Below are 26,749 nucleotides of genomic sequence, written 5' to 3' on the forward strand. Positions count from 1 at the left end.
CTACAGCCTCTGACTTCTTAACTGGTAGAACTAGGTCTGAGTTCATGTTCGTTCACCCTGTTACTTCCTGTGGGGTCTTAGCCATGTATTTACCACACAGATTCAGGCATTAGTTCCACTGACATTTTCTAAAATCCAGGTCAGTTCAGTTCAGTTGCTCAATTGTGTCCGACTCTTTGCGGTCCCATGAATCGCAGCATGCCAGGCCTCCCTGTCCATCGCCAACTCCCAGAGTTTAGTCAAACTCATGTCCATCGAGTTGATGATGCCATCCAACCATCTCATACTCTGTCGTCCCCTTCTCCTCCTTCCCCCAATCCCTCCCAGCATCAGGGTCTTTTCCAAGGAGTCAACTCTTCGTATGAGGTGGCGAAAGTAGTGGAGTTTCAGCTTCGGCATCAGTCCTTCCGATGATCACCTAAGACTGATCTCCTTTAGGATGGACTGGTTGAATCTCCTTGCAGTCCAAGGGACTCTCAAGAGTCTTCTCCAACACCACAATTCAAAAGCATTGGAAAGCATGGTGGCCTTAAATATCCAAACAGACAGCCCAGCAGTTTTTTTTCCATTTATTTTTTGGGGGGGAGGGGGGATTTCCTCTTAATATTTTATTTTGATGTTTGGAACTCTTGATGCAACATTCTAGAGCAAGGTGTTCAGGACCTCCTGTGCCCAAGGAACTGATAAAGGAAAAAGATCTATTTATTCTTTGTGATTTGATGCACAGATGAAAAACTTAACACACAATAACAGAAGTTGGTCGTTAATAAATCACATCCTAGTCTCTTTCAGCGCTTCCGCAAGCAGACGACGACATCTTCAGTTTTCCCACGTCTCGGCTTCTAGCTCTTTTGTAGTTGTAACACTGCAACGTCAATGATGCATATGTCCAGAATCAGTTAAAAAGACTGTCAAATTCTTTTTCTCTTAGTTCATTTATTTTTCACTGTCTCTTGGTCCCAGGTGTATCTGAATGATTACCTTTCGTCACTCGCTGCTATTGCTCGTTGGGGTGCTCTCGATTGTCCCCGTGTTTCGTGGGCTGGTTGGGAGAGGGAGCTTGGGAGGGATGTGCCACTGTGGGGAGGTTGTGGGTCACCGGGATGCCTCCGGGGATGATCCCTTCCATGGCAGCAGGAAGTCCTCCCGGAGCCACGCCCACGATGCCTGGCGGATATCTGTATGTGACACCATTGAGCTCTGGATGAATTGCTTGCTGATCTATTACTGACCAGGGAGCTGTTGTGACAAAGAATTCCTTGTTCACACAGTTTCTTAAGCTCTCTGGGATGTGACCTGTGATGGCCTGGCGGATCTCGGTGGCGGCTGCCTCCCGCATCTCCAGTGAGGCTTGCTCACTATACCAGGCTGTGTGGGGAGTACAGATGAGATTCGGTGCATCTTTCAAGGGACGCTGAGCAAAGCTGAAAGGCTCCGACTCGTGCACATCGAGGGCCGCCCCTTGTATCCTGCCTTCTTTGGGGGCTTGGGCTAAGGCTTTCTCATCCACCAGTCCTCCGTGGGCCGCGTTCACTAGGAAGGCGCCTTGCCTCATCTGCTTTATGGTGAAGTCATTGATGAGGTGGTGGTTATGTTCATTGAGATTGCAGTGCAGGGAGACGCAGTCGCGCTGGTACAGTAAGTCCTGCAGGGTATAGACCCTCTGCACGCCCAGGGACCACTCCGTCCCATCCTGCAAGTAGGGGTCATAAAATAGGACGCTGAATCCAAAGGCCTTGGCTCGAACGGCAACCGCCTGCCCTGTGCGACCGAAGCCAGTGAGGCCCAGCGTCTCCCCGCGGATGCGCGCGGCCCCGGAGGCGACCTCCCGAATCTGCTCGATGCTCTGCACCCGCGTGCCTTCCCGCAGCGCCTGGTATAGCCAGGTGTTCCGCCGGTACAGGTTAAGGATGTGGCAGATGGTCGAGTCCGCCGTCTCCTCCACCGCCGCCGACGGGATGTTGCACACAGCGATCCCGAGTTCGCCCGCAGCCTTGATGTCGACGTTGTCGTAGCCGCTGCCTATCCGCACGATCACTCTCAGGGCCTTGAACTTCTCCAGGTCTTCCCTGGTGAGCGTGATGGTGTGATACATCATGGCGCCGACCGCCTCGTTTAAAACCTTCTCGTGGATCTCCTGGGTGGACTGTGCGTCGCAGAAGGCCATGGTGGCCAGGTCCTTCAGGATGGACATCTCCACGGTGCAGTCTCTGCCATCGGGCAGCGCCACCAGGGGGCGGGGGTGCAGGGGGCCATTCATGATCTGGGGGCGGATACCTTCGCAAATTCTGTCCAATCGCTGTCGCTTGACTTTGTGCTTATCCACAAGGGCCACTCTTTATCGAACTTGGCACCTCTCTGATTCAAAAGGCAAAGCGGTTCTCTAAGAAGTTAGGGGCCCTCGCAGGAGTCTGCGGGCATTACGCCACTACGCGCCCAACATAAATTTGTCCACAAACTCTATAGTTCACACGATGGGCTGTCCGTCTTTTTTAAGAGAATCCAGCTTCATTGGTTCAAAACCATTTAAGGCGATGAAACCCTCGTCCCAGGCCGCCGGCGTCCACGGCGAAGGGCGCCCACCCAGGAGGCGGTGGCGCGGAGGCAGCGGCGGCGGCTCCCGCCCCTTCCACCCCACCCGGAGGCGGTGGCGGCGGCGGCGGCGGCTGTGCGGGCCCCCCCAGGTCAGTGCGGCATGGCTCCTGGCTCCGTCCCTCGCTCCTCGGGCCACCACCGGCTCCTCCATTTATTTTTATTAGTTGGAGGCTAATTACTTTCTAGATGCCCATCAGCAGACGAATGGATAAGAAAGCTGTGGTACATATACACAATGGAATATTACTCAGCCATTAAAAAGAAATCATTTGAATCAGTTCTAATGAGATGGATAAAACTGGAGCCCATTATACAGAGTGAAGTAAGCCAGAAAGATAAACACCAATACAGTATACTAACACATATATATGGCATTTAGAAAGATAGTAATGATAACCCTATATGCAAATCAGAAAAAGAGACACAGATGTATAGAACAGACTTTTGGACTCTATGGGGGAAGGTGAGGGTGGGATGATCTGAGAGAACAGCATCGATACATGTATATTATCAAGTGTGAAACAGATCGCCGGTCCAGGTTGGATGCATGAGACAAGTGTTTGGGGCTGGTGCACTAGGATGACCCAGAGGGATGGGATGGGGAGGGAGATGGGAGGGGAGTTCAGGATGGGGAACACATGTGGATCCATGGCTGATTCATGTCAATGTATGGCAAAAACCACTACAATACTGTAAAGTAATTAGCCTCCAACTAATAAAACTAAATGAAAAAATAAAAGGCCACCTTATACAACCTAGTCTCCTTTTTATTATACTTTTTATTTTAAAATTTAGCTGAATGTCTGTTGAGATCACCCTGTCCTTTGAGTTCTAAGTGAAATGAGTAAAGCCTTCTGCCCAAGGTGAATGCGGAGCTCTGCCCCCGTCCGCAGTCCTGAAATCCCCCAACTCCCTTTCCTGTGGGACTCCTCGGCCCTCCTGACACCTGACCTCCCTGTCTTCTCAGCAGCGATGTCAGGGTAGCAAGTGATGTCAGGTACCAAGCACGTGATATTGGAGTACCAAGTGATGTTGGGTTACCAAGTGATGTCAGGATACCAAGCACGTGGTATCAGGGTACCAAGTGTGTTGGGGTACCAAGTGTGTCAGGGTACCAAGTAACATTGGGGTACCAAGTGATGTCGGGGTACCAAGTAATGTTGGGGTACCAAGTGATGTCAGGGTACCAATCATGTGATGTCAGGGCACCAAGTGATGTTGGAGTACCAAGTGATGTCAGGGTACCAAGCATGTGATGCTGGGGTACCGAGCGATGTCAGGTACCAAGCACATGGGACACTGCAAACTTTAATGAGGCTCTGGAAGTAGGCCCGGAGGTGGCTTCCCAGGTGAAGAGATCAGAGGTCTTGGGAAAGCGATGACACTGGGAGCTTCTCTCCAGCTGATTTCAGCCCTTGGCCACTGTGCTCCTACTTGTTTGCTGCCTCAGAGCCATCTCAGCTCCCGGTGCCCTGAACCCACCCAAGTGACCATTTTCTATTATTTTGCCATGTGGAGCTCCTTAGCAACTGTTAAGTGTTTGCTCACTCTCTTCCTTTACAAGTTCTCATTTGAAGTGTAGTTAACAGTAGATTGCTGGAAAAAAAAGACAGTTGGGGTCAGGATCAACTCAGGTCATTTGTAGTTGATTTCAAATAACATTGGTTTCTCACCCTCTATTTTCTCTCACATCTGTTTATATTTTCATGGCTGGCATCCACTGTCTTTTGAATGGACTAATACTCGAGAAGTTATGGTTGGCAGTATTTGGAAATGTCCATAAGCATCTGAATACAATCATCTACAACTAACTTGACCCACTACTTGCCTTATTCCAGCCAGGGCCATCCAGATCCAAACAAGTCAGTCAATCATGCCCACTTGGAGAAACAAGCAAAGCCTGCCCAACCAGGGCCGGGCTGGCAAGAGAGCAAGACAGCCAGGGCTCTCCCGGCACAGAGAAGGGTGCAGGTCCGCCTGCTGGGGTGGCCTCCCACTGCACCGCTCAGGGAACAGATGACCTTCTCTACTGCGTGTGGGCTGGAAACAGCAGCACAAAGCAGAGGAACTAGCACTTACTGGCCCATACTGGCTGATTGCTGGAGAGGCTGCAGTCGGGCTCTCCAGCAGGTAGCCTCCAGACACAGTGAGGTGTTTAGCAAAGGCTCACCAAGTGAAGGAAGGACCAGTTCATCCTTTCAGGAGTCCCCTTCAGGGCTTCAGAGACCTTGGAACCAGCTCCCACTTCCCAGCTCCATCCTTGATAAGAGCTTTGAGGATCTGTATTTGTTTTATTTCAAACCCAAAGGCCAAAAGTGGAATTTGCTATTGACAAGGACTCGGCTGTGAACAGGACTCACTTGTGACCCCTACATTCCCCACCCAAAGCCACTCATGGAGGGACAGTCAGTAACATTCCTGGTTTTATCACCACCATCAAGCAGCCCAGTACTGGATCTCTTGTTCACCTGTCCACATGCTCTCCCAGTCTGCTTCCTAATATCCCATCTTTTTATTATTATTACTTGCATTTGTTTCATAAAGAACTGTGGATTTCGCTTTTCCTGTTTTTCCCTGATAAGCCTCCTGCTAAATGAAATACAATGAGGCTATTGGTGCAAATTACTGAGTAGATAATGTTGCCTGACATTGGGGTCAATGGTGTTGTTAGCAGTGGAAGGTGGTTACATTTAAACAAAAGATTGTTCAAATGAGGGAGCCTGCGAGTTACTGGCCGGTCACAGAGGCTAAAATTATAAATATGCTAATATGTCATGCTATCATACTATGACTCTGTTGTTAATAAAATATTGAAAAATTATAATTATGTCTAAATATAGTAGACACAGTGCTGTTCAAATTCTTATCTGATATTTGACCATTTTTCAAATTTTTATCCTGTCAGCCATAATTTAGAGAAAAGAAAAAAAAACTCCACAAATATGACTGATTTTGCTGTCATCTCTTTTGAAGTACAAAACACCTCCTTTTTCACTTAGGATCTTTTAAGAAAAAACTTTTGAATTTAATTCAAAATGAAAATCACTCTGGGGTCATTATGAGTTTTTCTGTTCATTTTTTTCACTTGATTTTAACTGAAGAAATCACATCCAGTTTACAAAGTATAGAAAAATCTCTGTTTTAGAGGTTTATTCATAGGTGGCTACTGTATTATTTACAAATTAATGTGTTGGCTAACTATGGTTATTCTAAAATAAATATATTTCATTTTTCTGCTTAATGTCTAAAATTCACAGATTCAACCCTTTACGCATCACTTTTTTTAAGAGGCTAAGAATTAAAATCCTTGGAGCATATTACTACCCAGTTCAATTTTAACCAGTTGCCAGGGAAAGGAAGGAGTTACACGGGTCAGGCAATTCACATGGTAAGCGTCACACCTGAATATAGCTATACCTGTGGCAGAAATTATTTCCTCTGAGTGAATCAAGAGTTTCCTGAAGGGGACTTCCCAGGTGGTTCAGACAGTAAAGAATCTGCCTGCAATGTAGGAGACCTAGATTTGATCCCTGGGTCAGGAAGATCATCCCCTGGAGAAGGAAATGGCAATCCTCTCCAGTATTGTTGCCTGGAGAATCCCAAGGACAGAGGAGTCTGGTGGACTGTAGTCCATGGGGTCGCAAACAGCTGGACACAACTGAGTGACTAACACTTCACTATATACCCGTGGCATGGTTTGTGAATTCCAAATATTTCTAACTGAAAAGGGAGAAGAGAAGATCTCACTCAAGACCACAGATCACATGAAACAATCAAGCAACAAGTTGTGTAAAGACACCAAAAACTCCATGAGTGTTCAGAGAGGGAGCGTCTGCCCTGCCTGACTCTGAGAACCCTGCAAGGTCTGGGTGGGACCCTGCTCCCCACTGCTTCCCTGGGCCCAGGTGATATCTGGCCCTATTTATCCTTTTGCAGCAGGATAGCAGGAAACAAGCTCAGGGCTTTTTAAGTGTCCTCTCTCAGATAGGGCTAACTAAACATCCACAACCCTCCTCTCCTGGTGTCTCTGGACCCAGAAAATATGAAGAAAAGGTATGTGACAAGCTCAGTTCTCTCCAAAGAGCCTTGAAATTAAGTCTAAACAAATCGGGTCAAATTTGTGCTCATTTCTGTGAACTGGCCGGGATTAGGTCTGGCTCTCTGTCCACGGTTGTTCAGTAGAGCGATGGGCTCAGTAGATGCTGGGTGGCCAGGTGCGTGTTCAGGGAACTTTATACCTGGGATTAGCCGCAGAGAGATTGTATAGCAAACTTTGCACATTTCACAGCAAAAGACAAAACCGGATGTCGAAACTGTGTCCTCAGGGGCTCCCAGCAGCCTGGGGAGAGGGCGGTCTGAGCTGTGACTCCAACACTGTCCTCCTTCCCTACCTGGTCATTTAGCTGGGGCTGCAGGTCTCTGAAAGGACACTGAGAGTCCGGCTTCATGAGGAGACACACCTGTGGGAGGACACCTGGCCTGGCCTGGGCTGGGTGGAGGACGGGGCTCCTCAGAAAGGCACCTGTTTCCCAGGGCTGCTCAAACCTGTGCCCCCGCGCCCCTGCACTGAACCCGGAAGATGTATTCTCACAAAGTGAACCCAAGGAAATGGACAAAGAATCATCCTTTTTCAGCAGCACGTGGGTCAGCATGCTGTGAGAAAAACAAAAACTGTCTCTGGCATTTCAAAGAAAGTTGAATTTAAGCAAGCTTCAAAAGGACTGGGGAGGCAGGACTTGAGGAAATCCCAGAATTCGGAAAAGTGGGACATGCTGACTCTGGTCAGTGATTCTCAGGCCCCCCGCCTGCCCCCCGCCACTGGAGACTCCCCGCTGGCAAGGAGAGCAGCACGGGTAACCCCAGGCTTCCAGAGAGTCCGGGCGAAGGCTGAAGAGTTGTGCTGGTACTCTTGCCCCACCAGACATCCGCTTGCCTTCTTCACCTCCTGCCAAGAAATACCCTCCCAGAAGCTGGCCCCCACAGTTAGGAGAGTCTTGCATTTAAACAAAAGTGGCTCCTTTTGGGTGTTTAAACCTTCCTGTTCATCCGGTCTCCTGAGCCACATGGAGCAAGTGCTGCAGCCCTTGGACTGAAAGCATTTCTCAGAACCATCCTTTGGGCTTCCTTAGGATGAATCAGACAATTTCCTACAACCACAATCAGTGGACCTAGCACAGCAGGGCCGACAGTAGCAGCTGCTGATTGAGCATCATGCTGGTTCTTCTCTGGATAGAGTCTAGGTTATTGGTGTCACTTCCTTAGAGTGACCCCGGGACGTGCCCAGAGGCACCCCTTCACTGGCCTCACAAGCACTCAGAACCTCTCTGTCCACTCTTTGTTGAGGTTACTTCCACTGAAGTGCCAGGTTTCAGCTCAGGTATCAGCCCAATCTGGACACAGAGGTTGACTCTGTTGTTTTCTCTAAACATGAGCCTTTCATTGGCCTTGATCCAGCGTCACCACCCGCTTGATATCTGAGGAAGGGGAGGGAGACAGATAGTGGTGTAAAAAACATGGAGGAATATAAGGAAACTTTGGTGAAGTGAGTATAGAATGAAGAGGCCCCCAAACTGGGAAAGAATCATGGATTTCAGAGACTGGGTCAAAAGTGAAAGTCCCATGAAACAAAACAACTTCTGGGGTAAGTAGAGAGACATTTTCTTCAGCTTTGTCCAGTTGTAAGATGGGCATAATGTATCCACTGAAATCTTCACTGTAAGAGGCAAAAACACTCTCTGTGAAAAGCAGACTGTCTCCCAGCAAAGCCATTTATCTCACAAGATATGGATTTTTCCGTCGCTTTAGATATGCCAGTCAAGTAGAGGGGACATAAAAATAAACCAATCTTAACGCGGTCTCTGTCCCATATTAGACACTAAAACTGAGTTATATGTCCACATATTCCCAGCTGGACAATAATCATTTTCAATCCCTTTATTTATGGCATGCATCTAGGGAAGAAGTACAAAATACATAAAATTCTTAAACAGCAGTAAATAGACTAAAAATTATTAGACTTTGCATCATTATTACTACTATAAGTTTTTATGTTTCTATTTTAAAGGATCACATAAGTCCAAGGGGATTTTTCATTTAATGAATGATCCTGCCCAATAAAGGAAGAGGGGAAAAACCCTCCTTCTGGGACACGAATCCCATCCTCTTCTCCTTAGTAACTCAGTCTGTGACAACAGGGCCCTCCCGTGACGTCCCAGAACTGAAGACTCTGGGACACACATCCTGACAAGTGAGTATACAGGGTCATTTCATCTCTGAACATAAGTCAAGTGTCGCTGTAATTAATACAGTCTCTCCTAAATGCAGTGATCCAATATGCCGTGGTTTATGGGCATGTGTGTTTGCAAGTGCCTATCAGCTGTCAGAGACAGCTCTTCTAAGTTCTGTAGAATTTGGGTCACGGTGGTTGGACAAACATCAAGACCTACTTCCTAAGCTATTTCATGTTAATAGATATATTGCATGGATCAATATGATTTTTTTATATTAACATACTGGAATAAAGATAATTTTAAATAAAAAGCACAGTACATGTTCCCCAGTTTCCTTCTTCTCAGTCATTAAGCAGGAGAGTATTAAAATCCATTTGGTTGGGACAGCCCCTGTTTATAGTGATCAGAAACCGGCTCCCACTTGACTTGTACTCGATACTTGGAAACACCAAGGTCTGGAGACCGTATGGTTTTATCCAGAAGAAATGCAATATACCCTCCTGTACCAGGTTTCAGCAAGCTCTTACATTTGCTACAAAACGTCTCTGAAGTAACTTCCTGCTCTTTCCCATGACGCAGGTCGATTTCTGGCACTTTTACTTTAGGCAGTCGAGTCAGTGCACAACTGTTACTCGATATTTTCTGGTTATGCGGTGTTTTAACTGCAGCAGACAGCTGCCATCCTGTCTTGCTGACGTGGGCGGTCAGGTGGATGCTTCCCTGTCTCCCTCACATGGGCATCTCTCCCAGAGCTGTGAGCTTGGCTCCAAAGGAGAAGGACCTCTCCGGGGCCCTGGTGTGAGAAGACTGCTGCTCTGGGGGACACCAAGTAGGACACAGGTGACACTGCAGAGTTCCGAGGAGCAGTGGCCCTACTTCAGATCCTGCCCCAAGATCTAGCCCCCAAGAGCCTCAAGTAACAGCTCTCAGGGGTTGAGGGTCCTTATCTGAAAACGAAGGCTTGGGATGCATTCTTTTCAGTGTCCCGTCTAGCTCTCAGATTGCATGCTCTTAACGAGTAAGGTGACTGCTCACAGCCACGGGTGTGCCTGGACACAGAGCAGGGGGTGGACACAGCCTGGCCCCAGCCCTTGTCTAGGGTATGAGGCAGTCCTGTAACAATACAAACAACGGGGCGAAGCTACAAAAAAGACTCACAGGCTTAGAGAAGACGGTCAAGTGTCACGGTGTGAACAATAAGTAAAATAACCTCAAAATCCTATTTCATCTAAATCCATCCATATCATTTTATTAGAATTATTGATTTTTCCCACATTCTTGCTGAATAAAGATGGATTACTAGGTAGCAAATTTGTAGATAGTAAAACTTACAGGAAATCACTCAATACACAGAATACATACATAGAAGGAAGTCTAACCCAGTAAAATACAGTCTAATTTGATGACATAAATATATAAAAATAGATCTTATGTAAGTCATTTACACAAAGAAAGAACATCATATTTTGTTTATTATGTATTTATGTAAAATACATATAATGTGTGCATGGATATAAATATGTATTTAATATAATATATAAGAGTCAGTGACTGTCAGTCTGACTGAAAAAGGGACAAGACTCTTCTGATGGAGAAACCTGGGGCTCTAGAATCACAGAGTTGGCCCTTCCTGATGACTCTGGGCCTCTGTCTGTGGGACCAAGGTGGGGCGTTCACCCTGTCCCCTTTCCTGTGTGCCCAGAATAACGAATCTCTTAAATGGACTGCATGCATGCTGATTTGCCCAAGAGAGCTATCTACACAGTGGACAAGTCTTACCTCGCAGATAATCAGTTGCCCAGATAAGTCCCACGCTCCTAGACTTTAAAGGGGTAAAAGAAACCAGCTGATGCCAACTGTCTGCTCCCACTTGAACAACAAAGATTCATTGAAAACATATCAGAGAAAGAAGATGCTCCTCATTTTAGTGTACGGTTAGGGACAAGAGAAGAGAGGTTGGTTACAATGGGTTACATTGGAGAGGACAAACTGAGAGAAATATAGCTATTTCTCCTCCAGTTAAGAAGTAATGTTTGTTTCAGGTGCTCCTCAAAGATAAGCCAATTTATAATTATTAACTTAGGTCTGTAATAGGTTAGAGATCTACCAAAAATAAATATGAGCAAAGACTGACTCTGAGAGTGCCCTGTCTGGGAAGAGTTAGACATACAGCCAAATAAATATGCAATGATACAGTTATTTACATAGAAGTGAATTACATTAAAAAGTCAAGCACACATTTTCCCTCAATTTAGAATTCACATTTATTTCAGGTTGTGAGTTGAACTTCAATCTTGACAGATTTAAGTGGTAATCTGTTATAGTATGAGATGGCATGCAATGTATTTATTGACATTTCAAATTACAGCATTTTCAATGAGAAAGGTATCTAATTTTGAGCTACTGAAACAGCATGGTGTAGTCATATATTTCCTGTTGAATAGTCATCACCTAGAGATACAGGATTCTTATTTATAGCAGCTATCTAGGATGGGAGTGCCATGTACAAAAAGTGATGCTAAATAGATGAAAAGTCGCCATCATGATTACTAACATGCTGCACTTCTATTTTAAAATGCTAAAGAATCCTATGATATTTCTGCATTTAATAATTGTGTGAGCTCAATAAAAAAAAACCACAAAATCATTATTTCCTGACATTAATGAAGTCAACTTTCCCAGCACAATTTGAATAGGCAATTGAACAACGGGACTCAAAAATGCATTAAAACCAGGTCAGCTGCTCGGCATTTCCAACAATATGTCCACAATTCCATGAAGGGTAATCTTAGACCATTTTTCAGAACAGCCTGTACATCTTTATCTTAAAATTCCAAATGTTTCAACAATAGACGATTGTTAGAACTAGACAATTATTTTTCAGCACCCATTGATTAATGACTTAGTCTGTGACACAGGGAGAAGCTGTAGAACAAAGAAGTCTATTATAATAATGCACAGGCATTAAACCATCTTCATTAATAGAATCTTCGAAATGCAGTTTAGCATAAAACCAAATATGCCATAAAGAAAGTGGAGAGGTGAGAATTTTGAATATATTTGGGAAACTTACTTGATATAAAAGAAGATTAAATAATGTTATTGCCTTCTATTAAAATTCTCTCTGACACACACATAGGCACACACAAAGATTTAAATGGTAACAACTGTCTTAAAACTGCATTTTTAACACTATAAGAAATTGATAATACTTTTACATTTATATATTCATAGTAGTCATTGGCCTTACAGAGACCAGTATTTTTTTAAGAAAATATTTATCTATTTATTTGGCTGCATCAAGTCTTAATTGCCACACACAGTATCTTCATTGCATCATACAGAATCTTTTATTGGGCACACAGACTTTCCAGTTGTAGCACACAGGCTCTCTAGTTGTGGGGCATGGACTCTCTAGTTAGTTGTAGCACACGGGCTCTCTAGTTGTGGGGCATGGACTCTCTAGTTGTGTACAAAGACTCTCTAGTTGTAGCACATGGGCTCTCTAGTTGTCACACACGGGCTTTCTAGTTGTGGCACACAGACTCTTCAGTTGTGGGGCATGGACTCTCTAGTTGTGCACACAGGCTCTCTAGTTGTACACACAGGCTCTCTGGTTGTGGCACACAGACTCTCTAGTTGTGGGGCACGGACTCTCTAGTTGTATACACAGACTCTCTAGTTGTGCAAACAGGCTCTCTAGTTGTACACACAGGCTCTCTGGTTGTGGCACACAGACTCTCAAGTTGTGGGGCACGGACTCTCTAGTTGTATACACAGAATCTCTAGTTGTGCAAACAGGCTCTCTAGTTGTACACACAGACTCTCTAGCTGTGGCCCATAGGCTACAGAGCACGCATAGGGCTCTCTAGTTGCAGTGCATTGACTTACTGGACTTGTACAAACATTTGTAAGTTATACTATTCTCTAACCAAACACAAACCAATAAAAGAACAAATAGCAGCATCAATAACAGCAACTAAAGAATCATGCCATAGCAGTAAACTGAATGAACTTCTGAAAGCAGCTTTTTGCAAGTAAATATAAATATATGTGTGTACATACATATGCATATACGAACTTAAACAGATATGAAGGTGTATCTAAATAAATCAGATCTCTGGACATTTTTAAAGTCCCAAGTATTTTGGAGCGGGGGTGGGTAATGTTGCTGTAATGTAACTTCTCTGTAGTACTCTGGACCACTTTCTTCCCATTTCAGTCTTGTGGACATCAGCTTTTACCAGAGTTGACCTCTTCTAACCTCAAGGTTAATGATACAGAATGCAATTAATTAATGAGGTTTCCTGGGCATTTAACCCTGGCAGGCATGAGGCTGTCTTTGTAGGTCTGTTTTAGATGAGCGTCAATCCTGGTTTTCTTGGAAGAGAGGAATTAAGACTTCAGGGCAGGCTCAGGGAAGGAGGTGTTTTCTCTCCTCTGTGAAATAAGAAAACAGTGCTCAGAAAAGCCACTGTGCTGAAGGTTGGGTGGAGGAGGGATGGGAGTGGAGGAGGGACAAGGTGTGGAGCAGGGAGAAGGGATGGAAAAGGGAGAAGAGATGGAGGAAGGATGGGGTGGAGGTACAGGGGAATGGAGGGTATCAGGGGTTTCTGCATCCCAACCACAGGCAGCCAAAACTGTCTGGGTGAATGTGGGATCTTCTCCAAGCTGCTTCTCTTCCTTAGTCCCTGCTCCCTGAAAGGAGGCGGTGATCCCCACCCCTGCCCCAGCAGTTCGTGTGTTCTATTAACAGAATCTTAGGAAAGGCACTGTTGCTCTGGCCTCTTCGGGGTTGCTCCCCATCCCCCCTGGTGAGGTCCCCACGGGGCTACCTCACTGAACAGGTGGTGCCGTCTTCACTGAAAACAAGGAGGAAGGGCTGCCTCTGCCCTGTCCTCAGAGGACAGTGTCCAGCTTCAGAAGACATTGAAATGGGTACCTCTTCTCCTTATTCATCTGCCTGCTAACGCAAGAGACGCAGATGTGGGTTCAGTCCCTGGGTCAGAAAGATCCCCTGAAGGAGGAAAATGGCAACACACTCCAGTATTCTTGCCTGGAGGATCCCATGGACACAGGATCCTGGTGGGCTAAGTCCACGGGGTCCCAGAGAGTTAGACTGACTAAGCACATTCTCATTACTCATGGTGATTTTATTCTACAATTTTGTCACGAACCCTGAATTAGTGAATACTGAACCACTCTTACAGAGGAAATACAGGGTTAGGTTCCTACAAGCTTCTGGTTACATTTTACTCAACCAATCAATACCTAACTCTGATTCTGTGTGTTTCTGTTCAAAGATAGCTTGTTCAGTGTACTGTGAATCCATTGACATCGACCCTACTGCCCACAGCACTGTCATTCACATCTGAACACTGCTTAGCACATGGCTATTTTTCCCAGGTCACAGACTTCTTGAGCTTAAGCACAGAGGACTAGGCTGGAGCCACTTTAACAGCAAAGTCGCCAACAAAATGCACAAACATGCAGAAGGGACCTATGCTTGCCACCTGAAACAAGAAGGCAGAGCACTGACTCCCGGCTCCTCCTCTGGGAAGGTCCGGGCTAGGCGCCTCAAACGTTCTTCACTCTGCACAGGTCAGAGGGTCACCTGCACAGAAACCACACTGCTGCTGCTTTAAGGACACGAGCTGTCCTCTAACCAGTGGGAAGGTTCACAAATAGGGAAACTGAGAGTAATGAGGATAAACATAAACATTCCATATAAAAATTTTAGCACTCAGCTCAATAAAGAAATGCTCATAGGAGTGTATTATCATTGGAAGATAATGATAGTTCCCGGGAGGGCGCAGCAAGGGGCAAAGAGAACCAGGGAGCTTATTAGACAGCTTGCGCCCGTTTACAGACGTGGTAAGAATCCGGGGGTGCATTTTGGGTTCTGAAATAATTCATCTGAGACGTCCGGTAATTATGTTACATCCTTCACCTGAGTTAAGAAAGCACACAGACTGAAACACCACTGTTTCTTGAGGTGTTTCTTTTAACTTTCCATAACATTTTTTAAATGTGTATAAGATACAATACTCACTTGTAGATTATCTGACTTGAGGTCCAATGCACAGGCCTCACTATGCAACTTGTACATATTTCACCGTCTCATTTGTTGTTCAGTGTCTAACAGTAAAATGCTCCAACATGTCACTCTGTTGACTGTACATCGATAAGCAAACCCTACAGCTTCTAAACATATGAAAACTTCCTTTCTTTATTATTGGACTCTCCACACTAACCAAATCAGAATTAATTAAAATGTACAGCTATAGCAGAACAACCAGTTATCTTTGACATCTGCAAACTTTAATACATTTTGGCATACAAAGAATTTTTGTTTTTTCTGGATATGACTGGTCACCAGGGCAGCCAAGAAACTGCTGCAAGAAGGAGACAAGGTTGTTTTGACTGGCCTGGTGTTTTCATCACCAACATCACCATATGTGAAGACACACCACAACTTTCTCTTCAAAGCTTAGGTTTCAGACTATACTTAGCACTTCAAGGAGCATGGATGCCAGCACTTCCCATCATTAAGTTACAGACTCCTGCTCATCTTCCTCTGAATTTTCAGATTTCCGTTGGGCTCAGCAGCAAACCCAGAGGCCCCCATTCAGGATCATGTCCATAGCTTCCTTGACTGAAATGGGGAAAGTGGGCTCCAGCCAGAAACAGGACAATGAGGGCAGCGGTGGCTTACAGAAAAGGGGAGGGCACCTTGTCCCTCTGGGAAGGCAGGCAAGGTCAAGGTTCTCAGACCCCATGCACCATCCAGACAAGACACTGGCCGATGGGCTCTGACCACACGTCTTCCCAGAGTCCCAACAGAAAGAGGCTCCTCCCTCCCTACAGTCCCCCCACTACCCACACCACAGGAAGGAGCAGGAGACAGAGAAAAATCTGGGGATGGGTTCTGATTCATGGACCAATCCTTCTGTCTAGGTAGATCGATGTCCATCCTGCTGCCCCTTCCTGTTATGGGTCCTGCTTCTACCTCAGTGACCACAGGCTTGGATGATTACGTGCTCTGGAGCAGGAGAAGACTGGACTGCTGGACATCTAGACCAGGCCCTGAGAGCCACTGGGGCATGGTTCTTTTCCCTCTACTGTGAGTAGAGCTATGTCCTCAATATGGGAAGGAGGAAGATCTGCTGGAGAAGGCACATTGAGAGTGGACCCTTATTATTGCTGTGAACCCTTTAGATTTGGGACTGTTTGTTATGGCAGCATAACCTACAAAGGATGACAAATAGTGTCTTATTGGCTTGGGTCAAATGCTCTTCAACACCTCCTCAGTCCTGGGATGTTCCCACATAGACACATTAGAGCCAGGAAAATGGGAGGCGGGGAGGAAAGGATTCCTGAAGATAGAAGGAGCTTCACAGGGAGAGTGTTGATGCAGGTAGTCATGACTGTGCTCAGACAGCCAACCATTCTCCCACTGAAATATTTCCCATGACTTCTGTGTAAAATGAAATTCGGAATCTTTATCCTCCTGTCAACAGCCTTTCAGTGACTCCTCTCAATTCATCTAGCCAGATCTCCTGCTGTTTGTAAAATTCTGGGTAAGCCAGAATGATTTCCTCAGAATCCCTGGGGAAAAAAAAAGAGAGTGAGAGACAGACCATCCCTGTTCCCTTCTGCCTGAAATGTCTCTCCGGTCTTCAAACCCGTATATCTGCAATGCCGGGGAAAGCTGGTTTTGCACAGCAGGATTCTTACGTGCTCAGTAATGTTTACTGGACTAATGAGAACTCACCTACTAAATGAAGAGTTTCCAGACCACTCCTGTCATGTCTGTTCTTAAGCCATAATCTCCTCTTGTTTATACTGACACTCCCAGAACTTACTGTAAGGTTGCTGTGAGTTACTAGATACCTTTGGGTCACAGCATCTAGCTTCTTCCACACCAGGTTGAGCAGCTCCCACCATCATAAGGTGCATGCTCCTCAAGGGCCATCCCATGGCCTTGCCTGCATCAGGTGAGAGATCCTTGGCCGGGTCCTCCTCGCCGTCACTAAAGCGGATATGCATGACTGATAACTCATTCCTGGTAATGGGAAGCTCTCAGAAACCTGCTTCACCTTTATGGCTCAAGCGCGCCATCTCTCTCTTCTTGGAAATAAGACTGGACGTGTGTGTGTCACGTGTCCTTCAGGAGTGTCGTTGCCCAGGATTGGACATACCTGCCAATGTGGTGAGCTGCACCCATTCCTTCTGACTCAGTGGATTAAACCAGAGAACAAAACAAGACACAGTCTTCTCTCACACTTTAGGCTTTAGAATCAGTGTGTCAATTTTCAATTTCCTTTTACTAAACCAGGCACAACAGTTATTATTATGTTCTTCAAATTTATCCTCTAACCACTATGGCATTGCATTATTCACTTGTGTGGACTTTTTTTTTTAACGATTCCCTTAGCAATAAAACTAGTTCTTTTTCAATTCTAAGGTCTCATTCTTTGGCACTCTTTTCTGAGATCTCAACATCTGGGCACTTAGCCACCAAAACTGCTATCTACAGCAGCCTCTGTAGAGAAGGCGTCTTCACGGGGTGATTTATCTGAGGATCTTGTTCCCCTTTATTAAATCCTTGGGAATAGATTCCCCTCAAATATTCTCGCTTCATTAAAAAAAAAATGATTTTTCATAAGATAATTCTAAGGCAGAGCAGGACGACCTAGATGCTCTATAGGCCCTCCTGAGGCGGGACCTGGGCTGCTCCGCAGTGCCCCCAGGTGGCTGCTCAGGGACACTCAGCTCTGGGTCCCAGGGTCCTGAGGACTCGGGTTGCTGGCGTTGTCTGTCTGCATTCGTGTGCATGTGTGTGTGCATGTGCTTGCATGCATGTGTGTGCACATGTGTCTGTGTGTGCGTGTGCTTGCTTGCGCGTGTGTCTGTGTGTTAGTGCACATGTATGTGCACATGTGTCTGTGTGTGCATGAGTTGGAGAGAACAGGTGGACAGATTTTATGATGAGTAACCTGGAAGTAACATGGCTCTTTGAAAACTCATTCCTTCTCCTTCTCAGAACCAGTAACAGAAAACAGACAGCATTTGGGACAAAGACTCAGATAGTGATGAACATTTAGGATTGATAATGGAGGTGCCCTGAGAGGTGAGTGTGTTGTAGGGAGCTCTGCAGATGTCACTCCACAGGCACAGAAGAGAAAGCAAGCCTCAGCCATGCGGACTCACTGTTGCCAAGTGCAGGGGGGCAGCTAGCCCATCATCCACACACGACAGAGGGCTACAAACAGGCCCTCTCTCCTTCCTGTGTCTTCCTTTGTTTCTCCCTATTGTTTTCGGCTGTGTTTATTTTATCCTGTTTGCCCTTCTTCCCTGAAAAGCTGGCATCTGCCTCAAACCCAAGGGCTGCAGCATCCTTAAGCCCACACCGGCCTCTGGAGGAGTGGGGTGATTAACCCCCGAGCTCTGCTGCGCTAGCAGAGAGGTGGCAGGAGGAGCCCTGGCTCCCTGGCCGCCTGCTCAGGGCTCCAACCAAGCCTGTGTCTCCGAGATAAAAGGCAGCTTCCTCTCCCATGAACACAGAGACAGCAGGTCCTCTGAGGGTCGTCACGGCTGCTGACTGGGTCTGTACGGGTGGAAGCCTGCTCCTCACATCCCAGGCCTCCCAGTGACAGGACGACCATATCTGGCCCTGCAGAGGCAAGCAGGGCTAGAGTGACGGTGCTCCTGCAGCCAACAGGCCATGGTCACGCCCCGTGCTCAGGAGGCACAGGGGAGCCATAATCGTCCCTGCCCCTTGCCCGCAGAATGCCCTGGACAGAGGTCAGCAGGTTGCGTGGCCTCCACCTGCAGTCCACGAGGGACTGTCTCTTCTCCAGCTCCACTGATGAAATGTTAGAGTGTACATGTAGGCCAGGTGTTTGTGACACAGAAAAGAAAACCATCTTTATACTGCAACTTTGTTTGTAGCTGAGGTGACTAGTCCCGCACACCTACTTGCTGACCAACAGAACCACTTAACAAACCAAAAAAGTATTGGTCTTTTGCAAAAGACCTTGATTTCTGCTATCTCAACTTGTGATTCATTTCTTGAGACACTGATGATGTAAGAATCCCAAAAAAGTCATCATCTTAACCAGTCATCTTACCTCAGTCATCATCTGTACCTAACTGTCCATGGGGGTAAAACTGGAAAGTATGTTTGAGCCTCTTCACTTTAACACACGTGAAGTGTGGCTTTGATGGGATCACTGTTTATCACAGCTTTGATGGCTGACAGACACAAAATCCTTGTGCAATGAGATACCACAGGCCAAGAAAAACAACAAAAATAGGAAGGAAAATAAAAAGCTTATGTACCTCAGGTAAATACTCAGGAAGCCCAGAGAAGATTATACTGACCCTATTTCCTTAAGTTCAAAGATCCAAATTAATGTATGAAAATTCCCTTTCATGCCTTTTTCTGATTTTTACAAAAAAAAAAAAAAAAACTTTGAAAAACAGAGTAAGTAAAAGTAAAAACATAACGTACATGTGAAACAAATAACTGGGGAATTGAATGCTTGGGTGTTCGTTGAGCTTTAGAAATAAACTGTATCTTATCACATGGTGCAAGGTGTGAAAATTACTATTATGAGGTTTGTGGAAAGCATTTAGACTAATGTGCTTAGTAGCCACATCCAGGTATAGTTAGGATCAGAATAAAATAGTATTGGTTGGAAGCATCTGGGTTTTATAGAGATGTGGATTTACTGTTTTTCCTCGCTGCCATTTTTAGAAAGCCACCTCTTCTCCTGTTCCTCTGGGATGTCATATCGAGAGGGATTGTGGCTGTCACATCCTGAAAATTCCTGTAAGAAAAAGGCTCCGATGCATTTCAAAGTACAGCTGAGTGGATGAGGGATCACTGACCTCCTCAGGCCAAACCATTTCTCTTAACTGTGTGTCCCAGGGGTGATCCAATGACCCCATCTGTCCTCAGGAATCTCCCGTAGTAGACAACTGAAGTAAAAACAAGGTGTTTTCCTCTTTCATATCAATAATGTAAGCTGCTCCCCTCACACAAATACTTCATGTCTAGTGGTAAAGAGAAGTGTGCGCTAAAGTGTTTTCTTCTGTGAGTGCCTGACGCTTTCAGAGCTCACCTTCCACTTGATATACATTCTATAAACATTACCACTTGCCTTCATTACTGAATATGCCTTAAGCACAAAGACCAGTTAGGTCAAGTTTATACAGAGTATGCAGTGATCAGTCTTCCCTGGTGGCTCAGATGACAAAGAATCTGCCTGCAATGCAGGATGCCCATCCAGTGATTAAGAGAGTGTCTGTTCCTTATGATCTACTAAATGCATATCAGTGAACAAGACTGACTATCATGGTGACTGTACATGGTGCAGGGCGGGGTCCTCAAACTTGACTAGACATTCACTCACCTGTGGAGACCTAAAGATGCTAACACTTGACTCTACCTTTAGAAATCCGATTCCCATCTTGCGTGGAGACTTTGAGATCTGCTTTTTATTTAACACTATAGTAAGTAACCAAGGTTAAGAGTCATTGTGTAAACATGGATCTCCCAATGTAGTGGCATCAGGAACTTTTCTAAAAGATGTTTTGAATTTTTATAAATTTCTAATACAATTTTTTTTCTCTTTTTGCCATTTTCTGTGGTTTCCCTGAAAATTATTAGGTTCAACTGAAGGCTCTTGCGGTTAGAACACCTATTAAACTTCATTAGTTTAGGGTTCTACAGCAGATGCTACTCCTGGGCAGGTAGTGTCACCCACCAAGAGACAAGATAATTAGTGTCATCTAATATTTTTAAATATGTGCCTCATTAAAACTATTTTCATTTTCAAGAAGACTCAATGTCCAGTATCATGAAATAATTGGCCTCATCTTAAGGAGAATGACTTTCTTTCTAAAGAGAGCTTAGAGAACTATGTCCCTTGTCATATAACATTGGCTTGTGTTGGAAAAATGTCCCTTTTTACAAAGATGTCCTAATTTTTAATCCCATGTGATTTACTCACATATTTTACCTTCTTTTCAGTATCTCCAAAACAGAATGGTCATGGTACTTGAATATACATTTATCAAATCATCTGGAGTGAGAGGGGTTTTTTTTAGCTTTTTTATGGTTGTAATTAATTGATTTATATTTTAGAGCAGTTTTATATTTACAGAAAAAAATTTACTGAGAGTCCCTATATAATCACTCCCAGCTTTTCCTATCAAATTCTGGGTTGGTGAGGTTTTTTTCTTTTTACATTTTATCACTTTATTCTCTTGTTCACATGGTTTCTGAAGAGAAGTCTAATGTAATTCTTGTCTTTGTGCCTCTGTACATAAGGCTTTTTTCCTCAGCTCCTTTTGCAACTTTGTCTTTGATTTTCTGCAGTTTAAATATGAGCCTGGTTGTAGATATTTTTTTACTTATCCTAATTTGTATTCTCTGAAATTCCTGGATCTGTGGTGTAGTGTCTGCCATTAACTGTGGAAACTTTTGGCAATATTGTTACAACTATTTCTTCTATTTATTTCCTCCTTCCAGTATTCTTATTATACCTTTTATAACTATCCAGTAGTTCTTGGATATTCTGTTGTGCAGTTCTTCCTTTTTTTTCTCTCTCTCTTTATTTTAGTTTTGCAAGTTTCTCTTAACATTTCTTCAGGCTCACTAATTCTTTCCTCAGCCACACCCAATCTACTGAAGACTCATCAGAGGTGATTCTCATTGCAGTTACAGCTTTCCTAGCCTTTCCTTCTGGTTCTTCCTTAGAGTTTCCATCTCTCTGCTGACATGACTCATCTGTTCCTGAATGTCATCCATGTTCTTCATTACAACCTTTAGAATGTTAATCACAGTTATTTTAAATTCTCCATCTGACAATCCCATCTGCCAAATCTGAGTCTGGTTCTGATGCTTGTTCTATCTCTTCAACCCATGGTTGGGGGAGGGGCAATTCTGTTTTGTTGTCTTTTGTGCATGCCTAGTATTACTTTGTTGTTTAATGCTGCACATGAGGTACCAAGTAGAAGGGAATGAGGCAGATAGACTTTTAGTGTGAGGATTTATGTCTATGAAGCTAGGAGTCAGGCCATGTTCACTGTTTGCTATGACTCCAGGTGTAAGAGGCTAAGGTTCCTCCTGGTGCCCTAGTTTTGTCTCCTCTTCTTTGGGTTTCCTCCTCTTCTTAGATGAGGTCTCTTTCAAGTGTGTGCCCCATTTTCACATGAGAGCCCTGTTAACATGGTGGTGATGGAGCAGGGGAGGCAGACGTGTTCTGAGTCTGAGGACAAAGGGTCAGGGCTCAGTCTGTTAGGGAGATTGTGCCCTGGGCTGTGACCCTCATTGAGCTTCTCAGTATGTTTTTCTGCCCCCTGTTAGGTGGGACGGGATGGCTAGCATGGAGTGGAGTTCAGTTTTCCTGTCCCACTGGTCATTTAGGCTCTGATAACACCAAGAGTGTATCCAGGTTAAGTGGCTTCCCCTGAGGCAGGTCTTGTTAAGAGGCACAGAATGCTCTGTCCCATTTCACAATGGCTCCTTTCCCCTCCTCCTGCTGGAAGCCTTTGGGGACTTCTCTCCAACACCCACTATCAGAACCTGATAGGACTCCAGGAGGTAAAACTCTCAAGAAGCATGGGACTGCCTGTGACTGGGTGCCCCTGGAGTTCTTAACTCTCAGACTCGTCCATCATGGGCCTCCAGCAGCCCATCAGGTATGGGTCTGATCTCCCAGGGAGGCTTTCCTCATGCGTGGGTTTCTGCTCCTGTGAATTGTGGTGTTCTATGTCTGCTTGTCTGTCCATCTGGTTTTCCCTGTGACCTCACTTCTCTGATGCATCTGAGAAGAGTTTATTTTTGGTAGGTTCAACTTTCTTCTTGCAATAAAGATGAAAGTGATGACTTTCTTCGCATGTCCTGCAGGAAACTGGAAACCTTATCATCCAAATAGAAAATCAATATTCTTTTGCTTGATGATCAGGAATTCAAGCTGAAACCTCACTTCTGAAGATAAAGGGATTTTAAAACAAAGGTCACCTATCACCTTCCTGTCCCTTGTGGGCAGAGGGGCTGAGGTCCCATGTGATTAACAAATTCAGCCACGTGTCTGCTGGAATGTGGCACCCAGGTCGCAAGGGCATGAAGTGAAGCTTCATAAAGGAAGTTTCAATTTAATTGTGATAGAAAAATAGATGAAGATTTTAGAAACAAAACGGTTGGGTACATTCTCTCAGATGGTCTCCCTAGGAGATCTCTGGGCTCATTTAGTTGATGTTAAGGCCTCTAGTTCCCCAATTGGGAGATGAGAGGAGTGGAGCTGAGAAATGATGTTCACACAGCTCCTCACAGACACGGGGAGTGGTTGTGCCCCTGAGGGCTCTAGGAGAGTGGGGGTGTACCCTCCACAGACAGCCCCTTCTCAGGGACCCCACGCACTGGCTTCCACATTCCTGCCTGAATAGCAGCACTCTGGGCTAAAAGAACTTTGAAATGCCTTGCTCAGGCCAGTCATTTAGGGTCTCCTTTGCTTATAACTTTCTATAAAATCCACAGAATGTTACAATGAGGAAGGTCAAGTTATTTGGAGAAGAGAGGGAGGGGCAAAATTTACTTAAAAATTTAGCTCTGAGTCTCCTTTAAAATTGTGCCCAAGGTGAAAGGTGTTGACGCCAGGCCATGAGCCTTTTCTCCTTTCCCCAGCATCATCTCCCATCCCCAGGGACACTTCACCTGTATTTATTCTTGTGGATGAACCAGAAAATGCCTTCCGAGTAAACAGGCCAGCACAGGGACCAGTCCTGACCTGCAATGGCCACCACTACCTTTCCCACTCAGGACCTTGTGGAGACCATATCTTTGCAGAACAGTTGGAGAGAAAGATAGGCGCTTCTTAACAGGAGACGTCAATATCATGACAGTCATGACCACTGTGCACAAGGCTGTTAACCACAAGAGACACACAGTTGAATGTGTGAATCGAACATGGTGGTCGTTGAAATAGGACGAGAATGAGTGGGATTACACCCTCGCCCATTGCACGTGCTGAGACACCTGCAGTGGTGGTTACCCCTCTTCGGGAGCTAAGGGAGCCCACTTTCTGAAGTGAGAAGCTTGTCTTTGATCTCCAATTGCTGTTGCAATTACATATCATGAGAATGTAACTGACTTGAGTGTATGGACCTCTCCCATTTATTTAAAAACATCTTTAAAGCAAGCTGATTTACAGTATTATATTATCTTCAGGTATATAACATAGTGATTCAATATTTTTATAGTTATACTCCACTTAAATTTATTACAGCATGACAGCTCTATTCCTTGTGCTATAGAACATATCCTGGTTGCTTATCTGTTTTATACATAGTAGTTTGTACCTCTTAGCCCCAAACCCTATCTTGCCCTTCCCCCTGCCCCTTCCCCACTATTGTGTCCTCTATATCTGTGCATCTGTTTCTGTTTTGTTACATATATTTTTTTTTGTTTTTAGATTCCACATATAAGTGATAACATAGAATATTTGTCTTCTGACAGATTTCACTAAGCATAATACCCTCCAAGTCCATCCATGTTGTGGCAAATGGCAATATTTCATTCTTTTTTATGCCTGAGCAGTATTCCACTGCCTGTATGTACCACATCTTCTTTATCCATTCATCTGTTGATGGGCACTGGGGTTGCTTCCATATCTTGGCTAATGTAAATAATGCTGCTATGAACACTGGAGTCTGTCCGTGTCTTTTCAAATTAGTGTTTTCAATTCCTTCAGATATATACCCAGGAGTGGGATTGCTGGCTCATGTGGCAGTTCTATTTTAAGTCTTTTGAGGAGTCTTCCCACTGTTTCCCATTATGGCCACATCAGTTTGCATTCCCACAGCAGTGAATATGGGCTGCCTTTCTCTGCATCCTCGCCAGCATGTTCTAGTCCTTCTTTTGGATGATGCTCATTCTGCCTGGTATGAGGTGGTACCTCATCATGGTTATGATTTGTGTTTCTCTAATTATTAGGGATGTGGAGCATCTTCTCGTGTGTCTTGGCCATCTGTATGTCTTCTTCGCAAAAATGTCTATCCAGGTCTTCTGCCCACTTTTAAATTGAGTTGTTTGCTTTTTTATACTGACTTGTATGAGCTGTTTATACCTCTTAAAGATTAATCCTTTTTCAGTCATATCATTTGCCAGTATTTTCTCCCATTCAGGAACCACATCCATTTATTTTGGTGTTCTCAATATTTAGCACACATATTACTATCATGACTCAATTATAAAATAATTTCATTTCTCCATTGTATTCAAAGATTTAAAGAATCTAAAAAGCAATATATTTATCAATACAACAGTTTTCAGAGACATAAATGATCATGCTGCTGCTGTTGCTAAGTCGCTTCAGTTGTGTCCGATTCTGTGCGACCCCATAGACGGCAGCCCACCAAGGCTCCCCTGTCCCTGGGATTCTCCAGGCAAGAACACTGGAGTGGGTTGCCATTTTCTTTTCCAATAAATGATCATATCAGTCATGAAATTGTTAGTCCCTTGAAAAAGTGCAATTATGGCACATCTAGTAATATTTTACTATAGTTTTTTTTAAAAAACAGTTTTAGCAAAGTAGAAATATATTCACAAATCATAGAAGTCAAAAACTCACATTTCAAAATTATTAAAATTCAGTACTAAAATCATTGAAATAACATTGTACATGTAGGTTATAGGTGTAAGATTAAATTTTTCAAATTGCATCTCTCAAATTTTCCCTTTTTAAAAGAAATACCATATTAGTATATTTCCCTTCCTTTATCACAAACTGTTTCCTGGATAGAGAAGAAATTGCAAACACTTTAAAAATAACCCAAAGTGATTTTCTGATCCAGTTCTTTACAGGAGAGCCTGGAATTCATTATTGCTTTAATGATGGGCCTCTTAACTCCAACCAAAGAGGCTTGATATTTTCGCTGGTGTCTTGTCCACTGGGAGGTGGTCACTGACAGGATGGATCAGCAGCCTGAACTGCATTGAGATGCAGAACAAATGGGGCCGAGTCCCTCCCGCGTGGCTCTGTGGGCTCTGCTGCCACTAACAATTACCATGGACAGGGGCACAGACGCACAGCAGGAAACCTGACCCCAGCGCGGCAGCTCATTTTGCACCCCACTTATTCAGTGCGTCCTGCCCTATAATCTCCCCGCATTGTTATCTGTGCGTTTACACAGTCACACCTTCATTATGTCCCCAGGGCCGGCATCAGCTGTTTGTCACATCTATTGATTGCACTCAAACTGCAATTTACAGAGATCGCTCTCCAAGGTCCTGAGAATATCCCATCTCTGTCTGATGGGCTGGAGGCTGGCTGGTAAGGACCATCACAAGTGTCGGACAGAAACCACCGGGACCCAAAACAGCTCCATGTCACTCTCGGGATGCAAACGCCAAAGTACCCTTAGGACTGGACACCGCTCAGGATGACAGAATTTCACCAAAGCTAGGAAGCAGGCAATGTTGAATGCCCTGTATGCCATGAATCATCAGCATTATAAGAAAAGAAACGTGGCTATGAGTAGTGCTGCCCTGCTTCTGTGTAACCTACAAAGATCCCAAAAGTAGTCACAGTGAGCACATTTAACACTGTTTAAACTACTCGGCACAAAGCCAGAAAAGCAGGATTCATGGCCCCGTTTTTCAGATGAGGAAACTGAGGCTCATAGGCTTCATGTGATTTTCCCAGATTCCTGTGGCCAGACTGACTCAAGTAAGATGTGAACTTAGGTCTGCTTGGCTTGGAAAACCAGCCCCTGCCCAGGTTCTGCCTCTTCCTACTGAACGCTTCAGGTGCACCATCTCAGGGGAGCTGACTTAACTTTGCCCACCATATTCATGTGTTTCTCCTGGGATGCACCTGCACTGTCTCCTTCCTGCCCCCATCTTCTTTACA

General features: G+C 44.8%; 1 pseudogene; it reads right to left on the bottom strand.

Moving 5' to 3' along the window:
• Positions 1-597: 597 nt before the first annotated feature.
• Positions 598-2,737, bottom strand: LOC136157861 (C-terminal-binding protein 2 pseudogene; annotated as a pseudogene).
• Positions 2,738-26,749: the final 24,012 nt, after the last annotated feature.

The sequence above is a fragment of the Muntiacus reevesi genome, chromosome 2 (assembly GCF_963930625.1).
Source record: "Muntiacus reevesi chromosome 2, mMunRee1.1, whole genome shotgun sequence".
NCBI classification, from domain to species: domain Eukaryota; kingdom Metazoa; phylum Chordata; class Mammalia; order Artiodactyla; family Cervidae; genus Muntiacus; species Muntiacus reevesi.